Genomic DNA, 19,011 nt, shown 5'->3' with positions numbered 1-19,011 from the left:
GGAGCTTTGCTGATTTGCAAGACCCTTCCCAGGTTTCCCCAACCCCGTCCCCTGACCTGCTGCCCATCACAAAGCACTGGCTGATGGACGGCACAGGGGTGAAGGTCAGCCACCCTGGGGGAGCAGCCAGAAACGAAGCCAGGGGACAAGACGTCGACTGAGGAAGGACGCCAGGCACTGACCCAACAGCGGCCACTGAAGGCCTGGGGAGCCTCTGTCTGCAACTGGATTTGCCCCGACTCTGGGGACCCGACGGGCACACCTGAGCATCTTTCCGGGTGACGTTTCCTGTCTGCCGCCCCTCTCCCTGACTGGCCCCCCTCCAGGAGAGGAGCAGTTGGATTCTCCTTCATTTTGGTGAACAACGCAGCAGAGTTCCAGTGAGCAGAGTGGCCCCCTTGCATCCCACGTCCTGCTGCCTGTCTCTGCCCTGGGATTCAAATTGCGCCTAGTCACGTTTACCCTCTGGGTTGGCGGGCAGGTCCAGGACAGAGGGGTGGCGGTCACAGGAGGCAAATTTAGGCTCAGCTTCAGTCGCCAGGTCTGCCCAACAATGGGACATGTGGCCCTGTCAGGAGGAGACCTCCTGAGTAATCATTCCTAGGGCAGAGGAAGGGGGCTTCTGTGTCACCAGGTGGAGTTGGGCTGAGGTCCCTTCCCAGACTGAGGTTCTGACCAACTCCCCTCTTTTCTCAGGGCCACACAGGCGCGAATGGGGGCTCCCACTCTTCCGGGGTTCCGCCAACCCTTGGACTCTCCGGTTCTTATCCCCTGTGCGCCTGTGACCCTGTAGTGCCAGGACTTGGTGAAAGGAGGGCGCTGGGTCCTGCAGTGCCAAGTCTGTGAAGGAAGCTCCGATCCCAGGATTCCGTGTGCGCTGAGGCCGTGGGAGGGACGGCGAGGTCTGGAGATGATGGGCAGCGAGCGGAGGACCGTTCCAGGCCCCCCACGCTCCAGCGTCTGCAGGAGGACAAGGTTGAGCCCAGGATCCGATCTCTGGGAGTCCTGGTGACTGATTCATTCCACCCCACCCCCTGCCACCAGCTGGCTCACCCCAGACCCTCCCCTTGAGAATCCAGGGGCCTGGGGACAAAAAAACCCTCCCAGAAACCCCACCCCTCCCCTCCTCCACCTGAGCCTGGCCAACCTGCCAGCAGAACTAGACGTTCCCAGGAAGGCCTGGGTCCTGGCCAATAGGCTGTAAACTGCCTTCGGGATCCTCCACTTGACTCCCTGGAGAATGAGTGCCCGGCCCCACACCACTGCGCACACCAGCCCAGGAAGTCAGGACTGGGGCAACCCCAGGGACTCCTGTGTCTGCTTCCCACCAGGATTAAATGGGCCCTGGAGCCCCAGGAGACAGAGCCCAGGGGACAAGGCCTCAGCAGATGGACGCCCAGCTGAGCAGATTCTCCCCTGGGATGTTAATTATAGTGAGGACGCGGGCCCAGCTGGGATTCTAGTAGAAATTTCCTGGTGCAGCTCCTCTTATAAGCAGCAGCAGGAGCCGGAAGCCGCAGCCCGCTGTCACTGTCTGCTCCTCTGGTGGCCACCTGCTCTGCACGGCCCCTCCCCAGACCATGTCTGGTCTGCCGCGCTCGCCGTGGGCTCTGAGCAGGGCTATCCTGCCAGGCCCGTTCAGCCTTCTCTGGAGGACTCTACTCCCGGGAGGGGTGAGAATTCTGGAGGAGCCCGACCTGCATTCAGTTCCCCAGGACATCCCAGGTGACCCTCCATGAGCTCAGCCTCAGCAGCTCCTGCGCAGTGAGGCAGGGGCTGGGTGCCTGCAGAGGAGGGAACCAGGGTCCAGAGCACAGCAGCCCTAGCCTTGGAGTGACTCGGACAAGTCACTGCTCTGTGGAGCCTCTCAGAAATTCTCCTGGCCTGAGCCCCTGTGAGCTGCAGGGGGCCGGGATCTGACCCTGGGGGCAGGGGACAGAGGCTGCGCAGGCTGCACACGGCCCTAGGCTTCCTCAGAGGCTCCCAGCCTCTCCGGGTCTGGGGCTCAGGGCTCTGTAGGCTGTCCCCTCACCCACCTCCAGGATGCAGAGAGCTACCACTCTGCCATCTGTGTGGTGTCTGTCCCCTCTGGGGCCTCAGCTGTCTTGCCCACTGCTGAAGAGCCCTGGATAGGCCAGCCTGTTCCCACCAACCCAGTGCTACTTAAAAGGAAGCTACCTGGGGCCCAAAGCAGGGTCTCAGGAAGCTGGTAGCTCTACCAAAGGACCTGGTCTCACAGTCAGATCCCAGCACTGAGTGACACCATTGAGTGACACACTAAGGCAGGAGCTGGGGTCAACAACAGCATGACTCTCTGTGGGAGGATCAAGGAGGGACCTCCTGAGCCTGAGCCACAGGCAGGCCATCCAGGCCACAGCTGGGCCCAGAGACAGCTGGTTCACGGTCACCAGGGTCACACTTGACTGGGTGGAAAAGGCAGCCAGGGGCTCCAGGGCTACTGACCCCTCCCCATCCACCCAGGAAGCCCCCATCAGCACCCGCGCCCCTCGCTGCCTGCGCCAGGTGGGGACACCTGCAGAGCTGGTGGGAGAGGAGGGTGGCTCAGGCCAGGCCGGGGCTCCCAGGGGCCAGGCAGCGGGATGCTTCTCAGGCAGGACATGAGCAGAGGGGCCTCACCTGCCCCAGGCCAAGGCAGGACAGGCCTGAGCTCCAAGCCCAAGAGCAGCCGCAGCCTCGTGTGGGGACCATGCCCTGTGCAGCCAGCACGTCGGGGTCAGTCAGAGCTGTGCAGCCTCTTAGGCTCCAGCCTGCTTTCCCACTTCTGGCGGTGGCTGCTATAGTAACCTGCCTGACCAGGGTGACGGACAGATCCCGGGCGTGCCCAAAGGACATCTCAGACCCCAGAGCCCATGGGCCTCAGGGGGAGACCAAGCAGGGCCTTGAGGGAGGGGCGTCCTAGGACGGGTGGGGGGGGGGGGGGTCGAGCGACCCGCTCCTCCCATGCCCGTGGGGGCCTCACAGGGGTCCCATTTAATCCTCACAACCCTACAGAGACTCAGCTTGGCCGCCTTGAGCGCCAGCCGCAGGCAGCTCCCTGGCCCACACTCCATACCCACCGGCTCGCTTGGGGCCCAGCACCCTGCTGCTGAGGGCCCAGGGGACACCTGAGCCTCTGGGGGGTGCAGCCACGGGACTTCATCCGCGTTGGCACACGGTCGGTGCACAGCCAGACTCCCAGCCTGCTCTTTGAATCATCGAGACCCCGTCCTCCCAGGGTGCCTGTGAGTCTTCTTGGGACCTCTGGGTCAGAGTTCAGTCAGGACACAGGAACCCCACAGTGATCTGAATGGGGGAGCGTTTATCATAAAGAATGATCTCTGGATGGGGGATGGCTAGTAGGAGGCGAGGGCCAACACGAACGGAATCCCGGGGCCGAGACCACCTGGGCAGGGCTCCCAACCCAAAGCTGGAGTCCAGACCCCATGGAGGTCTGTGGTTGCAGCCCTGGTGTGGCAGAGACGCTTGCCGTTTCGTGGTGGAGCCCAAAGGCAGGTGCTGGAAACACCTCTCAGGGCCCAGGGGACAGGGATGGGGGACCACTGCAGGTGGAGCATCAGGAGGGTCACGGCAAGGTGGTCGCCTGACCCAGGATGGGCTTGGAGGTTGCTGAGGGTCATGCAGCCAGGCGCAGGGCTGGGGCATGCCGGCTCCGCCCCTCCTGAGAGAAGGTGCAGAAGGAGCAGGAAGATGCCCAACAGCCTCCCCGCAGTGTCCCTCCAGCGCCCTCTACTGACAACGACGAGCATCACGCAGGGGCCAGGGCTGGTGGGGAACCCACTGCAGCAATGGTCCAGGGGTCTGCAAACCTGGCGGCAGGTTCAGGTAGGGGCTGCTGCCTGTTATGGTATGGCCCAGGATCTAAGCGGTTTGTTTTCATTGAACCTTTTAAAATGATTAAAAAATAATTCAGAGAAGAATAATCTTTTGTGACATGTGAACATTATATGAAACTCAAAATCCAATTTTCCATTTTGTCAACTAAAACATGTGGAAATGGGCTTTCTCTCTGGTCCCGTAAGCACCTACATTATATCCTTGGTTTGTCTCTTGTCCTAAAATATTTATTATCCGGCCTTTACAGGAAAGGTTTGACGAGTCCTGTAAAGGTTGATAAGGTGCCGGGCCTCCCGGTCACCACGACATGCCCAGTCCCACCCCTCGCAACTGTCCAGTCTGGGCTGTCCCACCCTGGCCTGGCAAAGCCTCCGACTGCTCAGCTAGGAGTCCACAGATAAGCCGACTGAGGGACCCTCACCCTAATAACCTGTGATGCTGGTCCAGGAGGGCTGCCAGGCTGGAAGAGGAGTGCAGACCCCCCAAAATACAGTCTTCTTTCACAGCATGTGTCCCATGAGAGAGGCAGCGCTGGTCTCCAGAGACTGAGGGAGGAAGAGGGTGAAGGGATCAGACGCTGCTGATGTGCCGGCTCCCGACCAGGCCTGAGCTCCCCCTGGTGCCAGGGGCCAGAGGCCCCTCATCCTGGGAATCATGGAGACAGGCCCACACCAACCTTCACACCTACTGCAGGACCACGTGCTTCAGAAGATTCCATGCAGGCCTGAGATGACCTCATGCTCATTGTGTCTGAGGTCCATTTCAGAGATGGGGAGACTGAGGCCCGTGAGATTCACCAAAGAATACACAGAGGAAATGGAAAGAGCAGGAAACGTACAAGTAAGAGGCCTGGCCTCTAGTCTCAGCCCCACCTCCAGCGCAGCAGGCAAGACCTGGACATCGCTGAGTCTCCCTCAATATCTGGAACATGCTACTTGCACCTGGCGCAGTGCCCTGCACATGTCTGTCTGTAAAATGGATCCTGCAAGGTCTAAATTACGAAACCCAGCTGAAGTCCCTGGCCCATAGGTGTCCATGGTGCTCAACAGAGGACCAAACCTGTGCTGACCCAAATCACCCTACATTGCATCCCCACGAGCAGAACAGCCTCTCCGCATGCCAACACATCCGAGGCCAACAGAGTTCCAGTCGGGGGGCCTGCCAGCCACCAGGCAGCTCTGGAGAGGAGGTTGGTGGTCTCCGTTAGCAGGGAGGCCCTACATGGTGCCTGTCTCCTGTATTAATTGCATTCGTATCTGGAACAGATGGAGGGAGGTGTCTATTTTTTCTCCCTGTTTTTCAAAGAGCTTTGGTCCAGGAGATAACTCTGTAATTAAAAGAAGAGAAATGCAAAACAATCCTTTTAGACAGACTGCGCCATCTTCTCTCCCTGGTAAATCTATTAATGAATTGTCTTTGCAGAGATAAAGCCGTTACTGAAACCTGCTAACCAGACTGCCATGAGGCAGAAAGATCCTCCTCACTGCAGTTCAAGACCTGAAGAGGGAATGAAAAATATATTAATCAGCTTAGTTCTGTGTATCCATTCAAAAATAAAATACAGATATCGGTTGCCTAGTAATGTGGCATTTGCCAATAGACCCTGGCTGCCCTGGGAGACCCTGGTTTTCTTTCTTTCTGGAGCTTGTTTATAACCTTAATAATCAAACCTAGAGCAGAAAGAGATTTGGATGTCGAGTTTCCTGTGGACCCAGAGCAGACTCGAGGAGAATTGAGATGAGTCAATGGTGGGAGTCTGGGTTCAAGAAGATCCTGCTACCTTCCTCAGAGCCTGTGAGGTGGGACTAATGTGCCAGCTTAGAGAAGAACGTGACCTAGCCATGTAGATGAGGGCTTCCTAGACGCAGAGCTGACAGGGGCTTCACAGGAGATGCAAGATGAGTGGGGGGTACATTCAGAGAAGGGGAGTGAGGGGCAGCATAGGGCAGCCAAGGCGTGGGCTCAGCTGGGGTCTCTAGTGCCATGTGGCACCTCATGGCTGTCCCACCTAGGGCAAAGGCTGGACCTTTGTAACCCTGTCAGTCAGTGATGAACTGCGGATCAGCGGAACAGCCGCACATTCCTAGGTGGGTCACAGTCAGCTCAGTCCAGCTGAGGACAGTTCTCTGGTAAAGCTTCCAGCTGTGCGCTGGTAGTGGCTGGCTCACCACAGCTGGAAGATGTCGGCTGGGCTCTTGGAGGTCCCAACGGGTCCTTCCTCGGCTCCCTCCGACCCCACCCATCAGCTACAGGGGCAGGTTCCACTTTCTGTTCCCATTTTCCTGGGACCCTGGCTCAGCCTTCTCACTTTTCAGAGTTCTTAAGAAATGATGCTACTGGCCGGTTCGGGGTGGGCGGAGCCCCAGCCCCAGCCAATCAGCTTTGCATTCGCCTGGCACAGTGATTGGTCCAGGGGTGGGTGGGGTCGGAGATGGGCGAGTAGCTAAGGTAGATGGAGTCTCCTTTCTTGTGCAAGTGATTTAATGAGGGAATGTCTCTGAAACCCGAAAGAAATGGGGGTTTTGAGTGGTTTCCAACATTGGGACTAACACAAATAAAACTGTAAAATTGTAACAGACTTTTTGCGGGTGTGTGTTTCATTTCTCTGGGGAGAGGAGCGAAAAATACTGTCATAGGTAGTGTACGTTTGAATGTAGGAGAGGCGGCCAAATGTTTTCAAAGCAGCTGCACCTGCCCACCTTCCTGCCAGCAGAGCAGGGGAGCCCGGGCCCGTCCCCATCCTCACCAGCGTTCTGGTAAGGCCGGTCACACCGATTTGAGCCACGTTCATGGGAATAGAGTACCTCGTTGTGGATTTATTGTGCATGTCCCTGTGAACTAGGAATATTGTTCATCTTGTCGTATGCTTATTGACTCCCTTGAGTCTCCTGGGGACTGCCTGTTGGAGTATTTTGACCATTTTCCACTCATTTCACAGAGAGGACGCTGTATTTGCTGGGTGGGATCTTGGTATGTATGTGGGGGTTGTTAGGATACTAAGTAGAATTTGTATTTCACTTGCTGTGTTTGTCATTGCTGGCACAGAAACGCGACTGATCTGTACCCAGGAAACTAAAATGCTCCTCCGTAGGCAGAACAGCCTGTGCTAAACACACTCACAAGCATTTGCCTGAGCTTCCTGGGTCCACCTAGGTTTGGAGGCCCACGAGGCGGGAAGGATGGCAGGAGGAGGAAGCTTTTCTCACCTGCCAAACAGGGATGGTGCACAGAGCCGCCTCCTGTAGCCCTCGGAACACGCGGGCCCAAGTTCCATGTGCACACGTCTGTGAGCGCGCCTGGGCACACGTGCACATACAGAGCCCCGCACTTGTTCCCTAAAGCCTAGGGTCGCCTCCAGATGCAGGAACTATCCAAACTCATTCCATTTTACCTGGGGAAACTGAGGCGCACGACTTGCGTAACTCAGCCAAGGTCACCCGGCCAGTAAATGTGGAGCCAGGTTCAGATGCAGACGGCCTGGCCCTCACGCCTGTGCTCCCAGCCCCTACTCCATCCCGTCCCCAGCACCTCCTCCAAGACGACCTTGACAGTTGATTGGCAGGTTTCTGAGGGCTGAGCTCTGCACCCATCAGTGCACAGTGAGGGCTGAGGGGCGGCCACTGCCCTGCATTCTGGGGAAACAGATTGGCCAGACACAGAGCTGGTCCTTGAGGGACTTCCCGGTCCATGGAGAAGGCAGAGGAGTCAGCTGTCACTTGTGGGGCAGAGAAGGGCTGGGACTGAGGGGTTCAGGCTAAGGGAGCCGGGGAGGGAGGTTGGAGGAGGGAGGGCAACGGCAAGGGCCCTGTGACCAGGGGGCACTCCAGGAGGGGACCTGACAGTCACAGGGGCCCCTTCTCTCCCTGAGCCACCACACTGGGCGATCCTCTGGGCAGGCCCTGGTGCTGCCGGGCCCTCCCACCTCCAGTTTCATCTCCTGTTCCATCCTACTCCCTCTGGGCAGTTCCATCTTGTTAAATGATGGAGTAGCCTCATTATGGAAGCTTCCAGCTCATTAACTGTCCAGGAGGGAAGGAGAGAGGGAGGACTCAAGACAGACCCCTGCCCAAGAGTCCCTCCCTGCCTGAGGGCCCTGCCTCAGGAAGAATTGGGGAGGGGCCTGGTGGCTGCTCTGAGGCCCTCCGTCTGGGCCTCCAGACCAGGTGGACAAACATATCCCACTCCACAGGAATGTTCACCTGAGATGATCCCCCGCTTGGTCCCTCAAGTTGAAGAGCAGGACCAAAATGTGTTGGGTTCTAGGGAGTGGACTCTGGGCCCCCAGGGCCAGAGCAGGGGAGAGGGGGCCGCCTGGCATTCTGGGGTCAGGAAGGACTCCCTGCCAGTTCCATGTGCCTCTGCTCACCCAGGGCTCCTTCTCCCAGGCTGGGCAGCAGGGTGGACAGAGAAGGCCTTGGGGTCCTGGAGCAGGCCTATGGAAGGGAAGCCATCATGGGTGGGCCACAGGGTGATGGTGGCTGGCTGCCGGCTCTGGGATGTGTTCTTTCTCCCAGTGAGAGAGGTAGAGACATCACGAAACCCAGGTGAGGACGGTCCCCAGCCCTGGGCCAAGGACATGTTCAGTGTGCTCTGTCCCCTACCCCTGAGATTCCTTACTGGAATCTAGGTGCCAGTTCACCCTCTTCCTCACAGTGGGGAGGCAAAGATGGCAGGACAGGAGGCCCCAGGGGTCTACTCCATCCCTGCCTGCTGAGTCACTCAGAGGACTTGAAGCAGGGCGGAATCCTGGCAGGAGAGCAGTATGAGCAAAGACTGAGCGAAGGAGCTGGGTGGCAGGAGGAGTGGCAAGGGGCAGTCCCAACTGAAAGTCAGGATACGTGTGGGGGACGAGGGACAGAGGTCAGCATCTGTCCTGGTCCACCCTCCAGGCCTGCTAGGTGTGGAGGCCCAGTGGCTGGAGGCAGGGCAGGTGAGGGATCTGCTGGCTGCCAGCCTCTCCCTGGAGGGGTCCCAGCAGGGGCGGCAGGCTGTGGATGAAGTCAGAGCCCCTGCACGTGGAGAGGCTGGGAGGCAGGCAGGGCCAGGGCGCCAGGGCTGTCGGGGGAAGGGGGCTGGGCTGGGGTCTGCTCCCTCTGGGACACTGGAAAGTGGAGCTCAAAGAGGGTCTGCTCTGCCCTGACCTTGGGGCTCAGGGGTTGACCCTGAGCGGTGAGGGGGTGCAAACCCTCAGAGCCCCTCTTGAAGGCCCAGCTGGCGCAGGCCTGTTGTCTGTGTTCCCCAGAGCATTTCACAGAGTGCAGCGGCGTGAACCCTGCACACCTTTGCATCCGAAACTCAGAATCAGATCAGGAGTTTGGAAACCCAGGATTCGAGACTCCAAGAATCCTAAGATGTAGACACGCAGAGGCTCAGGGCCCAGCGGGAAACCTGCCGGGTAGTCCAGGGTCGTCTTCAAGCTGCAGGAACCAAAATGGGAAGAATATAAATACGTAAGCAAATCTTTGCTTGGGGAGTGGACAAAGGCTGAGCAGCTCTGGCTGGAGCAAGTGGGGGCAGCGGGGACCCTCTGCCACCTCCACCAGGCAGCTCACACACTGCGGTCCAGGCATGTTCACTGAGGGAGGAAGGTGTCAAGATGTAAGCAGGACACAGCCCTGCCCAGGCGCACCCAGGCAGAGCTGGCTGCCCCCTGCCCCCTGGACTCTGCACAGGCACTACCAGCTGGGCACAAGGGGCCAGCTGGTGCTGGATCCCAGAGCAGCTGGGAGCAGGTAAGGAGGAAGCAGGAGGACAACTGCCCGGTTCCTTTCTGATCCTGGCCCAGGCCCAGATCCAGGCAGGGGAGACAGCCTGCGGGGAGGGCAGGGTGGGGAGACGGCCTGTCATGTGAGGCCTGAGTTCTCCTCGCCTGGCCTCCGCCCATCTCCTCAGGATGACTTACTCAAACATCGTGTGCTCGCAGTTGCCACGTGCCCGGGGTTTTACACACGCCATCCTTGAGCCCCAGCGGTGTGCCGGGCACTGTTCTGGTACTGCTGATGCGTCAGAGAGCGTCTCCCTCCTGGAGTCTGACTCCTGAGGCAGGTCTGGCTGCCTTCTCAGGGACGAAGGAACCATGATTAGCAATTGGCCCATGTCACTGGCTGGTAAGTGGCAGGGTCGGATTTGAACTCAGCCTGACTACTGATGTGAAGGGTCTCATGTGTCTAGGGCCCGGTAGGTGCCCAAAGGTGGCAGGTCCCTGGACTAGTGCCGACGGGGCCAGGGCAGTGACTCTAGGTAGGAGTGGGGAGGGGGCGAGGGACGCGGGAAGGGTTGATCAGGAAGGCGGCAGAGGCGGTGTTCACTTGGCTGGATTAAAACGTCACTTAGAATTCTCCTCCCAGGGAGTCAGCATGGTGACATTAGGACAGGGGAGAGGGAGGCTGTCACCTGCCCCAGGAGGGACAGTCCCAGGACCAGTTCTCACAGCAACCCTGAGATGTCACGGTTCTGATCATCCCCAACACATTGATAAGGAAACTGAGGCTCAGAGAGATTGAGCAACTCACCTGGGACTCACAGGAAGTGCCAGAGTTGGGGTTACCCCAGGTCCCTGTCTGACCCCACAGCCTGCTAAGACTAGGCTGTTTTCTTTCTCCTCTGTCGCCGCCCACAGCAACAACCCCCCGGATATTTGTTACCGCCTGCAGCAACAATCTCGCAGGTATTTATTGGAGGTGGACTGGAAACTGAGCTACTTCTATTATCTTTCTCTTTAGTGCGCTTTCTTGCTTGCTTGCTAGTTTATAGAGGAAGAGAGGCTTACTTGCTTTTAGTTTTAGAGGAAGAGAAGCTTTGAGAGGAAGAAAGACTTAGAGGAAGAGAGACTTTGCTTAGAGGAAAAGAGACTTGGCTTAATTTTAGAGAATGCTACTCTTTCAGAGAGGCTACGCTTATCAAAGGTCTACTGTTTCTTAAAGGTGGGTCGCTTCTTAGAGGTGCGGTGTGCAGCATGCGGCCTGCGTCTTACAACCCGCGACCTAACATATTGATTTTTGTCCTGCGACCTAGAGTTGTCTTTAGTTCTCTATCCTGCCATCTGCGATCTATCAGAGATGCTGCTTATCTGAGGTGCTTCCTATAGGTGTGTGTCTTATATACCTAAGGCAGCCAATCAGCTTAGGATTAGCACAATTGAGGCACACCCCTCGGTACCAATCAAGAAAGAATGAGGAATATCTGTTGGCCACTAGCACAGAGGAGACATTAACTAATCAAGCAAAGGTAGATCATACCGTGTTAACACAAACTATGTGCCAACTCTTGGCTCAATGCCAGCAGCCATCTTAGGGTTACCCAAACATGTCTTCTGCATTCCTCTTACTCTGCAAGCCTTCCAAAACATTCTGCACACCCATGCTTCTTTCCCTTCCTTGCAAGGCAGGCCCACATGGTCCTGGCCAGCCCTGGCCAGCAGTGGTCCTGGTCCACTGCTCCAGGACCTGCTGCTCACTTTGACTCCCAGCCTCAGCTTCTCCAGCCACCAGGTCTCCAGCCTCATGCTGAGCCTCCAGCTCAGGGGCTTCAGGGGTTGCTGGCATGCGGTCTCCCTCCCTGTGATGTGCGCAGGTAGTATTTGAACCTAAATGCAGAGTTTTTGGAAGCATCTGTATTAAATTCCATCTGCCTAATCTCACTGAGACCAGCCAGAGGCCAACAGAGGGTTAGGGTCCCCCCCACTCTATTTCTGGGGGGCTGGTGGCTTGTTTCTGTAGTTCCTCTTCCCTGGGTAGGCTGAGGGCCCTGGGTTGGGAACAGAGACCTGTGGTGCTCCGCTGGAGACACCTCCAGGTCTGTGTCTACTCGGTGACATGCTCTTGGGGCCACTGTTCAGCAGGCATGGCCAGCTGTCAATCTTCGGAGGGTTTGTGGGTGTAGCCTATTCCTCCCTCTCTCTCTGTCTCCTTCCCCACCCTGTCCCTCTCTCCCCTTCCCCGCTCCTCTGTATCCTCCTTGTTCTCTCCCCACCTCAAGGTGATTGAAGTCGTACTACTTCTTTTTGTGATATATTTGATGTGTATAAAAATTCTACGTAACAAGTGTGCCAATTATAAAGTATAATCATAAAACGAATTTCGGAGAAGGAAGGAAAACTTTGGAAGTAGAATGTCCCCGAGAGCTCTGAAGCCACAGAGGGCCTCTCCTGTGCAGCCCCCGCCTCCCAAGGGGGTCCCTGACCTGCACTTTTTACCTCTCCTGTCTTTTCTTTGTAGTTTTACCACATATGTCTCTATCCACACGCAAGGCGTGTTAGTCAGCTTTTTTGACACTGTGACCAAAGCTCCTGACCAGAATTTAGAGGAGAAAAGGTTTATTCTGAGGTTGTGATTTTAAAGGTCCACTTTGTGGTCAGCCAACTGCCCTGCTCTGGGCCTGAGGTGAGGCTCAGTTCATGGAGGCTGGGAAGCTCAGAGAAAGAGGGAGGGAGGAGCCAGGGGTCAAGATATAATGCCCAGGGACATGTCCCCAGTGACCGACTTCCTCCACTCATGGACAGCAGGGGATATGGACCCTGTGCCTCCTTTTGCAAGGCTGGCATGGTCTGTGGCCATCCCAGGGGCTTCTGGGAGTAAGAAGAGCCAAGGCGGAGTTTGTGCCTGCAGGGAAATTCCTGAGCTGTTGCCTAGCAGAGCCTGTTCCTGTAGAAAGGTGTGGTCCGTCCACTGCAGGACAGGAGTCCCCAGGGCAGGTCCCTCATGAGGGTGTGGGGCATGCTGGGACTGGAGCCTGGCCAGCTTCCTCTTAGTCTGGGGTGTAGCGGGTTTGTTTGTTTTTTTTCACTGTGACAACAGATTAAGCCTAGGGTGAATTTTCTGTCCAGTTCCTGAGCCCTTGGAGCCAACAGGGATTAGAAGCCCTGTACAAGGCCCAACACCCAGGACTCATCTCAGTGCAGATTGCCCACGCTCTTTCCGGGTCAAGCACTGCTCAGTGATGTACGGGTGGCTCTCTTTTCGTATTCACAGCAGCTCTGTTAGGTACCAGTTTCACAGGTGAGAAAACAGACATCCAGAGAAGTTAAGCAACTTGCCTCAGATCACACGGTGACGAAGGGGATCTGAGAGGCCAGCCCGGGGTGTGTGAATCCAGATGGACTCCTCTCAGCCCTGCCTTCCCCTCTCCCACGGCAGGTGCTGGGTGTGAGGTGAGGCTGTCTGATTCCCTCTGACCACACACCAGGACTTGCCCTTCCTCCTAGACACCTGTCACATTGAAGCTTTCTCTCCTCTTACGTTAACAGTGGTCCTTGCAAGTTCCTCCTGAACACAATACACAGACACCCTGTAGGCCTTCTCTGAATTTCCTGTATCCAGAGCTGGGAGTGGAGGCCCAGCATTTAGGGGACCTTGAGGCCAGGAGCAGTGGCTGTTATAGAAGCATCTCTGGATGCGAAGGTTGCTCTTCCTCCATTCCTCACTCACTGGACCCAGAAAGTCGCTGCCCTTCCAAAGGCCTGGAAGGATTCTTGCCCTGATGACCTTTGCTGACAGTGAGAAAGGAAGAAGTAGTGGCCTTGGGCTGGGAGCTTGTTACTAATCCCCCTTGGCATCTCTTAATCCCTGGGGTATCTATTCCAGGTTCAACCTCACCCTTATAGCTTCATGAATCACTCTTTCAGGGATGCCTGCAGATTCCAACCCTGCTGCACTATGCCTGGCCTCCAAGGTCCCTGAACTCCAGCATCCCGCATTCCTACAGAACTAGCACCACCATGGACGATGCCAGGGTTTGACACCAGCTTGAGCAATAGCCAGGATTCCCTGGACCATCGCTGCAGCAATCTCTGTGTGCCTGGACCCCTGGATATGGTGAGCCAAATCCTGGGAAAATAACTTTAGTCACCCCTGGGCTAGCAGGGTTCCCCCAAGGTTTCTTAAATGAATTTTCACTTCTACACAACAGGATGTGCCCTGAAATGGGTCTTGCTAATTCCTGAGATGCCTTCAAGGCCTCTTTCCTATTGTGCAAAGTATTTAACTTCTCTTTAATGGTGATAATCTCTTTAACAACCTTAACCTCCCTAGCCCCAGTTTGACACTCTTTTGGCCAAGTCGGAAGTTTTAAAAATCCACTCTGCTATCTGTTCTCAATTCTCACAGTAAACCTGGATAAAATCTGCCAGCAATAATCATGCCACAGCTCGAATGCTGTGCTGCCTCAAAATATCCCCTATGAGATCAATTAATCCATCATCTTTAAATTAGACCTCACACAAAGTCTCAGGACATGTGCAAAATGTAGATAAGTTCTTTGCCAGAATGTAACATGAATGACCTCTAGTCCAATTCCCAGTAGAGTCCCTCTTCTCTTCTGAGACCTCGTGAGCACAGTCTTTACTGTTCACATTCCTATTAGCATTCTGAGTTTTGGGCTCCCACCAACATTGCCCATTAAGCTCTGCTTAATTGTAAGGCTTCTCCAGCCTGCATCTCCACACTTATCCAAACTTCTGAAAACCAGTTCCAAAGGCTCTTGAATAACATGTTCAGTTTAATAACACTCTCTGTGTTAGTCATCTTCTTTGTTACTATTACCAAAACAGCTGAACAATAACTTAGGGAAGGAAAAGTTTATTCTAGGCTCATAATTTCAAAGGTCCAATTCATGGTTGGCCAACCCCACTACTCTGAGCAGAACATCGTAGCAGAAGAGCAAGGTAGAGGAAAACTGGTCAACTCAGAGAGGCTGGGAAGTTCAGAAAAAGAGAGAAGAGGAGCCAGAGGGACAAGGTAGAATCCCTAAGACATGCCCCTGGTGACCTACTTCCTCTGTCCATGCTCCACCTGCCTGCAGTTACTATCCAGTACAGTAGTCCTTTCAAATTATTAATACATCAAATGGATTAATCCAATGATTAGGTTATAGTTCTCATAATCTAATTATTTCAGCTTTTCCACTAACACAGAAACTTTTGGTGGGCACGTTATATCCAAAACATAACACAAGGTACAGTATAACTTTGTTCATGGATAGCCTTTGTAAAAATGTTCTCATTGTGCACAGATTTTCCTGTGCCTTGTTTCTTTACATTAGTGCTTGCTGTGTCCATATGGTTGTGCATACCTGTGGTACGTTCATTTCACTGAGTCTTTTATTCCATTATAGGAACATAGCACCTCTCTATGTATATTTGAGTTGTTTCTAACTTTTGTTTTCTTTGGGGATCTTCTTGTTTCCTTTTTTATTATTACAAATGAGGCAGCTATTTACATTCTTTCAGAAGTCCCCTGATGTACCTGCATAGAATTTTCTCTAAGATGTGTTCTAGAATGGGAATTGCTGGTTGTGGGAAGGTATGTTTGGTCAACTTTATGAAACAGTGACAAATTGATTTGTTCTCTGGCTGTGTCTGTTTCCAGCATATACAAGTTTCCATTGCTCCACACCCAGACCCAAATTTGTCAGCCTTCTAAATTTTTGCCTAAAGAGTGGTTATAAAATAACAATCTCTGTGTTCATAATTTTCATTTCTCTAGTAATCAGTGAAAACTGGACATATTTTTGGGTGTCTTCTTTGTTGAAATGCCTGTTGTGTTTTTAGTTTTCCACTGTTTGTTGCTATCCTAGTGATTTTTAAGAGTCTCTTATTCATTTAGAATAAAAGTAATTTATTGATTACATGTTGCCAATATTGTCTCCTCATTTGAGGCTTGTCTATTTATTTTTTGATGGTCTTTGGATGAACAGAATCTTTTTTGCAATTTAGTCAAAACTTTCGATCTTATCCTTTTGTGGTTTACACTGTTAGTGCCTTAGTAAAGAAATCTTTCCATACTCATGATCAAAAAAAGTCTATATTTTCTCCTAAAATATTTAAAGCTTTGCAAATCCCTATCCATCTGGAATCAATTTTTGTGGTGTTCTGAGTCAAGGATTTGATTTTTCCCCCATATGAATCATCAATTGTTTCAGTAGAGTTGGTCATTTCCACCAGTCTATAGTGACTCCTCCTCATTTATATGCCCCATATGTATCCAGGTCTGTGTTCCAGAGACTATGTCCTCCTCTACTGGTCTCTCTATTAAGTCAACATGTCAATATGAATCCTGTGGCTTTTAGAATCTTTATATCTGAAATGACCAATCCCCCTGCCTTACTCTTTAGGTGTGGCTTGGCTATTTTTTCATTTACTCTTTCTTATAAATTTTACAATCAGCTTATCAAGTTCCTCAGAATATGACATCAAAATTTAGATTGGAATCTTGTGGAATCTAGAGAGCTATTTATGGAAAATTGTCATCTTTACAGTAATCAGTCTTCTCATCTATGAGTGTGATACATCTCTCCACATTTAAATCTTGACTATCTTTCAACAGTTTTCTCCAGGAATGTTTTGAACACTTTTATTAGAAATATTGCCTGTTAATATAATAAAAATTATTTACAGATTTTCTATATTAATTTATACTTCAATTCCAGGGATAATTCAAACTTGGTCATGATGCATTATTATGCTTGCAGCAATTTAGTAATTCAGCAATTTCACAGTGTGAGTGACTTTTATAGCTGTGATCGTGAGTAGTATTTGAATTATAATCTTCATTGTAATATTCCAGTCTCATTTTTGGTATCAAGATTACCATATCTAGTAGAGCTCATTGGGACCTCTCCCCTCGTTTCTAACTTCTGGAAGTTGGGAATGTGTTCCTGAGATAAGCAACATGTTAGCAGCTATCTGCAAAGCAATCTAAGCATGGAATTTTTCTTTATGGGATGATTTTGAACTTCTAATTCAAGTCATTTAAATTAGCATAGGACTGTGCTTCCTTTTAAATCACTTTCAGCAAGTTAAGTTTTTCTAGGAAGATGTCCATTTAATCTGAGTTTCAAATGTATCTGCATACACAAATTAATTATATTGTCTTGCTATAGTTTTAATGTCCCTCATTAAATTTCTTAACAGCCCTTCACAGTGGTGATTACCAACCTCCAATTTGCAAATGAAGACACAAACGCTCAGAGGAAGGTACTTAGCTGTCCAGATCGCACATCCAGAAAGTGGCTGAGTCATAATTTAGAACAAGGTGCGTCTGCATTACAAATCCATGCCATCTCCTCCAAGCGAGGTCAGGCCTTGAAGAACGGGTAGGAGACGGACCAACGTGGATGGGAAGGGCAGGCGTTCACAGCTGCACAGGGCCTGAGGTTGGATCCACAGCACCACAAAAAGCAAATTCAAGAGCATGCAAGTGGGCAAGTGAGAAGGCCGTGAGAGTCCGGTGGACATGCTTCTCAGGTGGGTGAGGAAGAGAGGGAGGTGGCCAGGCACAAGCTTGGTGATGGAGCCACAGTGGCAGGAGGCACAGATATTTCCCCTGAGAGTCTGAGTGACTGGTCAGAGGCAGGACTGGCTTAGGGGAGGCAGAACCAGGCTATACACAGACAACTGCGGCTGCGGGTGTTCTGGGAAGGGATGCAGGGAGCGGGGTGGCCAGGGAAGACTTCCTGATGAAATGGGGTTTGACTGGGGATTGGTCAACTGCACTGATAATGAGGGGGAAGCCGTGCCGTAGGGCACAGGGCATGGCACACGCGTGGCATCTGGAGAGGCGAAGGGCTGTGGGAGACGGCAGGAGCCTCAGCACCTCCGATCCCTCTTCCCCTTTTACCACCAGCTGGCCCAGCTCCACCTCCGTCTTTTCTCCTGCACAGCAGAAGCCAGTTCAGCCTCTTGGAAATGTGTCCTGTGCAGCTGGTCAGATGGGACCCACGCGTGGTTTGGTGTAGTGCTCTGTTATCACGGTCCCGAAATCCTTAATTTTACCTTTGAATTTGTGTTTTGCAAGTAAAGTACAAGAGAACAGCGAAGCATGCGTGTGAGCTGGGGAGAGGAACGCGTGCCGTGTGAATTCCAGTGGGTATAGGACACTCACAATGCCTGCGAGGTCCCCCAAACACCCATCAGGTCAACTCCTGTTGACAAAGTGAGAAAAAAAAAAAAAAAAAAAAAAAAAAAAACAGAAAATAATAGGTATAATAAGAACGTGGAAGAATGGGAACCCCACACACTGTTGGCAGGAACGTGACGGGGTACGGCCTCTACCGAGACCTGTAAGGCAGTTCCTCGGAAAAGTAAACCTGAGCTGTCGTATGAGACAGCAATTCCAACGTCAGATATGTACCAAAAAGAACCCAAAGTGAGAACTTGCACAGATATTGGTGTATTCACATTCTGTGCAGCATTATTCACAATAACCCAAACGTGGAAGCAACCTAAGAGTCCATCAATACGGGAATGAATAAACAGAATGCAGTATAGCTTTGCAATGGAATAGTACTCAGTCTTAAAAAGGAAATAAATTCTAATGTGGTGTGCAGCATGGAGGAACTCTGAAGACTTTATACTAAGTGAAATAAGCTGGTATGAATCAATTCAAATGAGGTACCCAGAGGAGACACAGACTGGTAGTGTCCAGAGGCTGTGGGGGAGCACATAGGATGTTATTGTTTAGAGGGAAAGGATTCTGAGTTCCAGAACATGAAAAAAGTTCTGGAGATGGACAACAGTGTGCATATTTAACGTCCCAAATCGTACACTTAAAGTGGTTGTGGGGGGGGGGAGTTTTACGTTTTGTACATTAATCACCATTTTTGAGAAGTGATCACAAAGTAAGCGTGTTACAGGTATGAGTGAGTATCCACGGCTCTGTTAGCCTCCCCCAGGACAGGACACTTTTCACTGGGACCTGAACTTGATGCACATGCAGAAAGAAAGCCATGACCTTCTGAGAAACCTGAGTGACTCGCGTTACTTCCCGGCATGAGCCTGCTGCTTATGCCGAGGAGCACGACAGAGGATCGGGAAGACTGGGCAAACTTCAGCCCACGTCCCTTCCTCCTTCGTCACCAGGTGACTGGGCTGCACGGGCATTGAGAAGCCACAGGCACAGAGTGGAGGTAGTGTTTGCAACACTTCCACCAGTCTGGTGAGGAAAAAATGCAATTTTATAATGAGCTACAACAGTCCAAGTTGGTAATTCTGAAAATCCTGCAGAGGAGTTAAATACTCTTGTATTTTCATTTGAAACTGGCATTATATAACATAAAGGTGAATAGTATAATGTTTGCTAATAATGTAAATTTTTAATTTTTCTGTACTTAAGATGATATTAAATATCATATAAAATACCAGGGGGAGCCCAACACCACCAT

The sequence above is a fragment of the Sciurus vulgaris genome, assembly GCF_902686455.1.
Source record: "Sciurus vulgaris genome assembly, chromosome: 1".
Classification (NCBI taxonomy): domain Eukaryota; kingdom Metazoa; phylum Chordata; class Mammalia; order Rodentia; family Sciuridae; genus Sciurus; species Sciurus vulgaris.
This window is presented reverse-complemented; position numbering follows the sequence as displayed.